Here is a 10,944-nt window from a genome sequence, read left to right on the forward strand (position 1 = left end):
GCCAATTAATTTGGCGGAGCTGGACAAATGGCTTGCATGGTTTGACGATAGAGACAGCGCGGCGTTTCTTCAGGATGGCTTTCACCTCGGTTTTAAACTTCCAGTTCAGGGCAGCATTTCCACAGCAGCCCCGGTTAATTTAAAATCAGCCCTCGCTCTCCCAGAAGTGTTAGATGAGAAAATAGGGAAGGAGGTTGGTCTGGGCAGCATGATTGGCCCATTCCGACTTCCGTCCATTCCCATCCTGGTTTTGTCCCTGGTGGGGGTAGTCCCCAAGAAGAGGAGAAATTCAGACTGATCCAGCACTTGTCGTATCCTGCTGGACAATCTGTGAATGACTCAATCGACGCCACCCTTAGTTTGGTCAGTTATCAGTCTGCATTGGCATTGGTGCAAGAATGCGGTAGGGGTTCCCTTTTAGCTAAAATTGATATCGAGTCGGCTTTCAGGTTGTTGCCCCTTCATCCGGAGTCGTATCAATAAATGGGTTTTCGGCATCGTGGTGGATACTATATCGATCGCTGTCTTCCCATGGGTTGTTCGATCTCCTGTGCGCTATTCGAAAAGTTTAGCAGTTTCTTGCATTGGTGCATTCAGACGGGAACAGGGTGTCGGTGGATTGCGAACTATCTTGATGATTTCCTGGTTATCGGACCACCTGATTCCACATGTTGTCATGATACGCTGTTTTCCACCCAGGCTTTATTTAGGGTGCTAGGGGTCCCCATTGCCGCTGACAAAACGGAGGGCCCATCTCTCCGTGTCTCTCATTCCTAGGTATTGAGATTGACACATCAGCAGGGATCTGCATGCTCCCTGCTGACAAGGTTAGAAAGATGTACGAGGCCATTGCGGAGGTGTTAGATTCCAGCTCCAGTCCACTGAGGCAGGTTCAGTCCTTGTTAGGTAGGTTAAATTTTGCCTGACGTGTCATTCCCATGGAGGAAACTACAGAGAGCCACCGCGAGTAGGATTAGGCCGCACTAAAGAGGCTATCTAAAGAGATCAGAGAGGATTTGCAAATCTGGCTCGTCTTCCTCAGGGAATTCAACGGCAGGCGAATTTGGCCGTCACCACCCGTAGCAAACTTTAGGATCAACCTGTTCACGGATGCTTCCGGAGCGTGCGGCTTCAGGGCTTACCTGGTCGGGCATTGGTGCGCGGAAGGATGAGTGGCATCGGGCAGGGATTACCAGGAACTTGTTGGTCCTTGAGCTATTCCCGATTGTGGTGGCAATGGAACTGTGGGCGCCCGCGTTGCGGGGTAAGCACATAGTCTTTTGGTGCGACAATATTGGAGTGGTTCAGTCGATCAACAGAGTGCCTCGGCTCATCATGCAATATCTTTGCTGCGGCAGCTAGTTTTGCGCTGTCTGCAGAATATTTCGTTTAGGGCAAAACACGTTCCAGGGGTGCAGAATAGCTTGGCCGATGCGTTGTCCCGCTTCCAATGGAGCAGGTTTCGTAGTTTGGCTCCCCAGGCAGACAGTGTTGGCATTCCGTGTCCTCCTTGTGTTTGGCAGATCATCAAGCCGGCATAAGAGGGCTCGTGGTACAAGCGGTAGCTCCCTCTACCCTGAAAACATATCAGTCGGCATGGAGACGGTGGTCACTTATCAGCAGCCAGAAAGATCAATCAGAGGCAGGTCAGTGTGACGCTATGTTAGCCTTTATGTGGGACAGATACTCCAATGGGGAATCTAGAACTACTATGGCATCTACCCATGCAGGGATCTCATTCATGGCTAGGATGCAGGGTTCTCCGGATGTCACTAAAGGGTTTATGATCAGCAAGGCCCTTAAAGGGTGTGCGAGGGTTCGGCCCTCTCACGCAGATGCTCGTTTGCCAATAACCACCAACATCCTTGACGATTTGATAAGGAATTTGGGTTTAGTCGCAGTAGATGAATACGAAAGGCTCTTATTTAGTACTGCTTTCTCAATGGCGTTTTTTTGGAGCCTTTCGAGTTTCAGAACTGGTGGCTAAGTCAAGGGGGCATCATGAGTCTGGTTTGAGGGCGGAGCACGTCAGTTTGGGTGAAGGGATCTTAGCCTGTAAAATAATTAGATCAAAGACTGATCAGAAAGGCAAAGGTTCATGGGTACAGTTAACCACACAATAAAATAGTCAGATTTGCCCGGTTAAACTAGCATCACAGTTGGTAAATAAAAGACCTCAGGCCTGCTTGTTCCTATGTCACTAACGGTGCGCCATTAACGAAGTATCAATTTACGACCATTTGGAAGCGGACCCTGCAGTCCCTTAATTTAGACAGCGCAAGGTACGGAACACATTCCTTCAGGATTGGGGCGGCCACATCTGCCGCCATAGCTGGGTCCTCTAGGGAGACCATTAAAGTCCTGGGCCAATGGAAATCCACGGCATATAAGTCTTATGTTAGGATTGACGGTGTTGATGGTTGATTGTTGTTATGCCTAATCATATGTTTTCTACCTTCACAGTTTTTCTTTTCTTCTTTTTCATTCTCTCCTGGTTCCCCAACCCACCCCATCTTCTCCCACCAGTTGGTGGGCTTTTCCGCTCGTCGCTTTAACGCGGGGGCGTGAAGGGATTTTCACCCGCGGTATCCCTGGGTGTAAGTCCTGATTAGTGGTGTGCAGCCGGGGTTTTATGCGGGTGTTGTTTACCTTTGCCTGGGTGGCCTGCTACCCATATGTGTCTCCTTTCCTGATCCCTTACTGTGGACCGTTTTTTTCCAACACGCTATCCTTCTCGGTGTCTTTTATTCTAAGCCTGACCTGTCTTCAAACTTAAGGTGGTATGGTTTTTTAACACTGGTTTTCTGCTTTCAGGTGATGGTGTGTCATCTAAGATGGTGTGGATCATTGGTCACTCCTTCATTTTTTGGGCCGCTGGCCACCCCAGGGCTAATGTTATCCCGAATCACGGCGGCACTGTAATAAGATGGTTGGGCAGACGCGCCTTAAGCTGGCCTGATCTTATCCCATGGTTGGAGAGGCTCATTAAACAACAAGGCCCACCAAATGTCCTGGTAGTGCATGCGGAAGGCAATGATCTGGGGAAAGGAAAATCATTAGAACTCATTATTGAGATTCGGAAGGACCTGCGTCGAATCCACGAGGCTTGGCCTGACATCATCATAGGTTGGTCGGCACTAATCCTCCGGCTGGCATGGAGAACAGCTATCCCCTTAAAGAAAATGACGGTCATGGTTAGAAAGTTAAATAGCGCCATTCGGAAGGTAGTTCGGTCATTGGAAGGTATAGTTATTGATCACCCTGGCATAGGGGTAGAGTCACCGCAGTTATTCAGACGGGACGGCGTGCATTTAACGGAGGAAGGTATGGGGTTATTCATAGATAGGATTCGCGAGGGAGTGTCGGTGTGTATTGGTTAGTTGGTGGCGGGCTGCGGCGTCTGTGGGGCGCAGCGGGGTAGGAAGGCACTGTGTTCAGCGGCTGATTAGTGGGTGCATAGGTAGTTGGCCGCAGGTCACTGTCCCCTTAGAGGCACCAGTAACTCCTTTTTTGGTCCTTCGGTGAGGAGGGTCCCTGTCCGGCTCGGTGAGGGAGGGCAGCGTGATTTTAAAAGGGGCAGTCACTCTGACGCCAATTCAGCGCAAGTTATGATGGGATTTGTTCCCCATGGTTTGTGGACTTACGGCGGTTTGCGCCAGTCCCCATGTGATCTAGTGGTATCAGCTTGAGAGCTGTTTCGCAGTGTCCTTTCTCCGCCACCATAGATTTAGTTTAATACCAAATCATAATAAAAATTCTGCCATTTTTTAGTAACTTATACATGTCTCCGTGTGTTTATTTTGCATGCAAATGTTTAGATTTTAAGGTTGATGTGAAGTTTATGGGAACATACACGGTGAGCCCTTTAGTAACATTAATGGTTGCTCTTTTGATGGTGCTGCAAACATGAGTAGGCACTTCAGTGGAGTACAGGCCTACATAAGAAAATAATCCTGTAATTCAGTGTACACTTGGTGTTATGCTCATATTTTCAATTTGGTCATTGTAGATATCACACAGTGTGTTACTCCAGAAAAGTCTTTATTTGGGCTTTTAGAGAAAACAGCATGTTTTTTTTCCAGAGTCTTACAAGAGATCTGTGTGGGCAAAACATGTCTCCAACCAGCGTCAAGGGCAGGAAAAACTTTCACAACTAAAGAAAATTGGTGATACATGCTAGTGTAGCAAATCAAGGGCATTAAGTACAATTTTTGGATCATCTTCTGAACAATCCAATGAATTGTACAGCACCTTGCTTTCTTGCCTGGAGTATATTTCAGTGTCACCACAGTTTGACAGTAAAATCATTACTGAGGTACTTACTCCATGGCTGGACAAGATACGAAACACTACATGTAACATTTATGTTCATGCAGATCTTTGAAATTGCAACTCCAGTTTCTGATTATCTGCAGACTGCTGGCTTGGACATATTACAGGCATGGCGAATGGTTGACATTGCCAAGGGTCTGCTTTAGAAGCTTAGACCTTCATTTTTGAAAGTAATTGAATTAGTGAATTCATTTATTGACAAAGTTGAGAGTTCGCTTGAAGAGCATTCTGTAACTGCTGAAGTCCAAAAAAGTCTACCAGAAAAAAGGACAGCATGGAAAAAGAAGATGCCTGGTGAGTTATCTCAGGATGAGCCAAATGAAGACTCTCTAAAAGCTTTCAAAATACAGACATACTATGTTGTACTTGATCAAGCAGTAGAGAGTATTGATAGAAGGTTTTCAAAAAATGAAAGTCTCATTCAGAATTTAACCTACTTTGACCCAAGGCAGTTTGACCAAATGATAAAGGATCAGTGTGAGATACCAACACGGGCTATTAGAACTGTTGCAGATTTGGCTGAGGTAGACATTGTCCAGCTTAAAACAGAGCTTCTAAATTTTGTGCAGAATTATTCTGTGCTTAAAAAGCCATATTCTCTTCTGAGCACAAGTGTTAATGTAGAAGAAACAAACGTTGAAGAAACAATGTCCAGTCATATAAAAATGAAAGTCTGTGAAAACTGACTGACCTGTTGCTACCGGCTCCTATATGATCACAATTTACACTCTGCTGCATATAACAATCTGTTTTCTGTGTACAAAACTCTTCTTACATTAGCTTGTACTCAGGTATCTTGTGAAAGTTTTTTCAAAGCTTAAAATTGTAAAAAATAGATTGAGATCAATGATTGGCCAAGAATTGTTAGAATCATTTCTGCTTCTTAATATAGAAAGGGATATTGTTGGAAATTTCATATTTGATGACATAATTGATACATTTGCACATTAATCTTCACTTCTACAAAGATTGCTTCTGTAACAGCTTAATTGCTATTACCGATAATGCTTCATCAATACCACTCCAAAAAAATTATGGAGCTAATATATGGGGATATTTTGCACTGTCTGTGATAAGCAGATTAAAAATATGTTTACGTAAAGTGATTTGAAAATCACTACTGTGTGGTGTTGGAATATTAAGGAATGTTATTTATATTTTTTTCGTAGTTGTTTCAGATGTTCTCAGTGTTACACTAAATAGCTGTTTGTTTTAATTTTCTAGTTCTAATTTATATTTTTGTATTCATACATGTGTTCATTAATATAAATAAAAGGTTATTTATTTATTGATACATATTTTATCTATAGTTTTGTGTACATGATACATGTGAAACTCGCCTAATTTGCAATGTCCACTTTGTTCTTTAAGGACCACACAATAGTGCTCTAAGTTGTCCTCTATGGGCTGGCCACACCCCAATGTAGTGGGCCCCTATCACTGCATTCCCCTGGTGGGCCCTTAATGCCCCAGTCCGACACTGTACACAGTGCACACAGATGGAAAGATTCGCTCCACCAATAGACATATGTCCAACTCTGAATCAGGCCCAGAGTGTTATTATAAGATGTATTCATTACAAAGACACTTTTTGTAAGAAACAGCGATGGAGCATCACCAAGCCATAATTATTTTTCTTCTTTATTTGTTCAGTTAAAACAATAAGCACTACGGAATATGTTGGCGCTATATAAATAAATGATGATGATGATGATGATGATGATAAGCAAATCAAGAGAGTCAATCTATCTTGGTTATAATGGAAGCAAAAAAGAAACTCTCAGGATGGTAAAGCAAGAACAGAAAGGCAGTAAAAGAAAGGGTCACCAAAAAACAAGCACTTTATATTTAAAAAAAAAAATAATAAAAAATTAAAGATGGCAAGTAAGTAGTCCCAAGAAAAAGAAAATCAACCAAGTACTTCTACAAGCGAGTACTCCCAACCAGGAGAAAACCAATCAAGTACTTCTACAAATTTCCAAAATATCACAAAAGTTGCAAGTATAATTGTGTAGAGAGGAGCAAAATGACAAGTAATAATCAATACTTTTGAGGCAGAAAAATCATTGTCACCATCACCAAATGTAAGCTTACTATCCCTTGAACTAGAAAGATCCAGCAAAGTGGCCAAAATCACTGATCAATTAAAAATTACTCTAATCCTGACCTTCTCAAAAGAAAAACATGTTGTATCCTATGGATTCTAACAAACACTAGTTCAGTAACGTATTTCTAAGCGTAAAATGAAAAATGGTGAATTAGTGCCAAGGCCTTGGCTAGTTTATTCAAAGTCAAAGTACTGCATGTTCTGTTTCAGTTGTAAATTATTTTAAGATTTAAGTGAATCATCCAGCTTCATATCAACAGGTTACAATCGATAGAAAAATAAATAAAGGGACATCTAAGCGCTTATGGATTCTCTTATAACAGTAAAAAATATTTTTGAACCACACAGTAATAATATAACTCAATAAAAAAATATATATAAAATGGATTAAATTGTACTGAAATTGTATACCCTTGGTGTGTCTGTTTTCTTTTTAGTCGGAAAGACCATAAGGATGCTTAAAAATGTTTTTCGCAACATATTTGGAATATAAATAAGGGAAGAGACACATTCAAGCTTGGCACATTTTAAAGAGAAGCACAATTGTTAAGAAAAAGATTCAGTACATTTTTGGGGTATTGACTCATTATAGAGTAATCGAAAACATAGAAATATCGATAATCAGCTAGCTAAAACTGAAATGTCATGGATACACAAACTTAATTGTTTAATTCCATATGGTCCAATTAAGATTTTGAGATCAAAAGTTTCCTCATTGGCTGGTAGATTTATTATCTTCTGAATACAACGAGTATGGATCCATGACAGCTATACTGTATGCCGATTAAGCATTTTTTGAGTTTTTTCAGATTCTTAATACAAAGTCGACCACAAAGAGAAGATAAAGAACCAAATAAGAATATTGAATGGAATCTTCTGACTATTGCATAAATATGATTCTTGTGATTGGTTGTTAACATCATTGAGCCCTAAAATTGTCATTATTGTATTTTGGTTATAATTTAATACAGTTTGCTTTTATTGTCATTTTGTATATATAAAAGGATAACAACGACCATTTCCATACTTCAGCATTAGGAACCATTCATAATTTTTTATTTGTTATGTATTATATCATTTGGATTTTGTCGAAATTAGTATTTTATTATTTTACAATCGAATTTGAAATTACTATAGATATAAATTAGAAAATAAATTGTTAAAACAGACTTTAAATCAGGCTTGGAATGCATTAGATCGAACCAGAGGAAGCTTCTACGATTAGAATAGACCAAAAGAAACCTTTATTTTCGCTCTGGTCTGATTGTATTTCTATTTTGGAACGCAAACAATTATAGACTGGAAGCAGCACATGGAGAGGTGACGGACCGATCGCATTTACGTTATTCTGGTAAATTTGCAAGCAACCATTAAGTTTAGTCACAATGTTTTAGAACTGCCCATTGCTGATTGGATTACAGCAGGCTGAGGCAGAAGAAAATGGTACTTGGTTTATAATTCAATTCACATATTCCTACTATAGTAGGAATTTTTTTCATTTTAGCACTTCGGATAACATCAACTGGTATAAAGTTTTCAAATTCAATTGTGTTAATATGTATTTATATTTGGGCAAATTTGATTGGATAATGCGACTATAAAATGGAGTATTAAAGAGAAAATAACATATGTAGCATTATGGACGAAATTTATTAGGCTTCAGGTAACATGAGGGCCCCCTTCCTCCATTTGCTGTGCCTGTGGGCATTCTTACTGCTATATCATTCCAAGGTGACAGAAAATAATTCTGCTTCCAACATGTCAATTCTGGACGGTTTATTAGTTTAGGATAATTTTCTAGGGGTTAATGGAATGCAACAATAACATTTATGCAAGTGCTTACTTAACACTGCTACTTTTTAATTGTTAATCTCCTGATATTATAAGAGAGAAGGGAAGGCGGGTGGGCACCTTTTTTAGATTTATTTCCGGATCAACAACCCGGTTTGTTGAAGGGAGGCAGCCGACTGTACATAAGAAGTGCTCATTTAGACTTTGACTATGTGAATAGACCTTTAACCAGATTACTGAATATAGAGCCACATTATACCTGTTCATTTTGTGTAATTCTCCTGATATTATAATTTATAACTTAATTTCTAGTTAGCCAATTCACACTAAACTTATAGATTCATTTTTACTCTTAACCCATATTAGTATACATACTAGAAGATATTAATGCGGCATACTACAAGTAGAACATGTGTGAACTATTTATATTCACACTTTGAATGTGGATAAAATGCATATGTTGATGCACATACATTTTTGCTCTCCATCGTATTGTGTGTTTAGGAGGAATATGTCAACACAGATCAGATCTGCATATAAATGTATCAATAGTAAAAGTAATGGATGCTGGGTCATATCAAGAGTATGTAGGTGTCATACAAGTTGAATATGATTTAGTACTGTAACACCCTCTCTGGTGTTATTGTTGATAGTGTTATTCAGCAGAGTACCAAAGTACAAAGAGCCTGCATATGATGAAGGGAGGAACAGACGGCCTAAAAGTGTGCCTGCAGACGGGGAGTGATGTTGAACTACATTGCCCAGGGTGGTATGTGACCAGAGCCGGATTAAAAGGGGGCACAAAAGGTACGTGCCCCAGGCCCTCCTCTCGAAGAGGGCCCCCTGACGCCGGACAGATTATCTGTCAGTGTGACTGTGGGGCCCCCTGACGTATGTAATTTTTTATATCTGGTCCTTCAAAATGCCAAGAAGAGTTTTACCATAATGAGCTAAAAAGAGCAAAGTTGCAAAAGAGAAGAAACAAGTCCAGATGCAGTCTTGGCAAAGATGCTTAAGTTGAATTGTTTCCTTCAACCAAATACCTATACGAGCAGTCCAAGGACACCAGCACTATACACCAGGCATTCAATAGAAACAAATGAGCAACATAATCAGGAGTGTACCAAGGCAACTTGTTCAAAATCTCTTACTAAGAATGTGAAGATAGTGGACAAGAAAGTAGTCACAGCGGACATTCAACAAAAACAAATGAGCAACATAATCAGAAGGGTGCAGTATCTGTTGAATGTGAAGACAGTAGACGTAGTCCTTTTGAAGGCGGTGTTAATGAAAGGCCGCTATTAACAGAACATGGTGGACCTTCAAAGAGTAAAAGGTAATGAAGAACCATGCCAACCAGACTGGGTGAGTGCCAATCAACAGATCCTGCAAAGTGGTTTCCAATAAACTCTGCAACAGTTGATTACTAGTTAAACAAGGTTTAGAGACCCGTCAAAAAAAATGTGAATCTGATGAATATCAGAAGTCCTTGCGCTACCTTCTCATGCTAAACCAAAAGGACAATATTGTTTCTGTAAAGACTCCATGTTTTATGATCGCTGGCCTAATGGTGTTGTCCATCACAGAAAGTGAATGTCATACAGTGCTGCAAAGGAATTAATTTACTGCCTTTATTGAACACTAATGGGAAGTAAAATAGACAAGTTTTCACAAGCCGATGTATTCTCGTATTGAAAAAAGCGCAAGAGAAGATTAAACAACATAAGGAAAGAAATGCACACCGAAACTGTATTTTGCAAGCACGGGAACGTGATGAAACCTCAGGTAATACTGAGTTATTTGGAACGTCAGTTCATAGAAAGAAAACTATACTGCTGTGAAGTACTGCAGAGAGTTGTGGCAATTGTGAAACTTTTAACAGAGAGGGTTAGCTTTCCGCAGGAGTGATGAAAGATTAATGATAATTTTCTTGGGTGCATAGAGTTGATAGCAGTTTGACCCTATTCTGGCAAAGCATATCTAAAACTTTGGAAACAGTGGACGAGGCAACACAGAAAATCCGTCATCAATCATTTTTGAAGAGTTTATTGAAGTCAAAGCAAAGCAAGTGACAAATCATATTATCAAGGAAATATCACTTTGCATGCATATCTCGGTGTCTGTTGATTCAACACCAGATGTAACCCATGCTGATCATTTAAGTGTTACTGTGCGGTATGTTTTGGATGGCATACAAATGACTTGTTAGAATATTTAAAGTCAGAAAACATTAATATCATGGATTGCCACGGGCAGACCTATGACAATGTGAGCGACATGGCTGGAAAATACTCTGGAATGCAAGCAACAGTAAAGGAATCTAATTCACTGGCTGTGTTTGTGCCATGCACAGCACATTCTTTAAACCTTGTTGGATCAAAATGCTGTTGATTGCTGTGTTGAAGTTGTAAGCTTCTTTGGTTTTCATTCAAGTGTTTACAGTTCTTTTCTGCTTCCACCTATTGTTGGTCTGTGTTATTGAAACATCTGGGGAAGTAGGGACTCACAGTGAAGAATCTCTCAGAAACAAATAATCTGCTTTGTGACGATGCAACCGCTGCTTAAACCAAAGGATACAAAATCATTCAAGAAGCATCTGATGAAATTGCTGATAAGCAACAAACTGCAGCTACAAGACACGACGTGGAAATGTACCAAGCTGAAAGTTTCCGGTGGGTTTGAAAGTGGAGATGTCGCCAATAGCAACCAGATTA

Source organism: Mixophyes fleayi, chromosome 1, assembly GCF_038048845.1.
Source record: "Mixophyes fleayi isolate aMixFle1 chromosome 1, aMixFle1.hap1, whole genome shotgun sequence".
NCBI classification, from domain to species: domain Eukaryota; kingdom Metazoa; phylum Chordata; class Amphibia; order Anura; family Limnodynastidae; genus Mixophyes; species Mixophyes fleayi.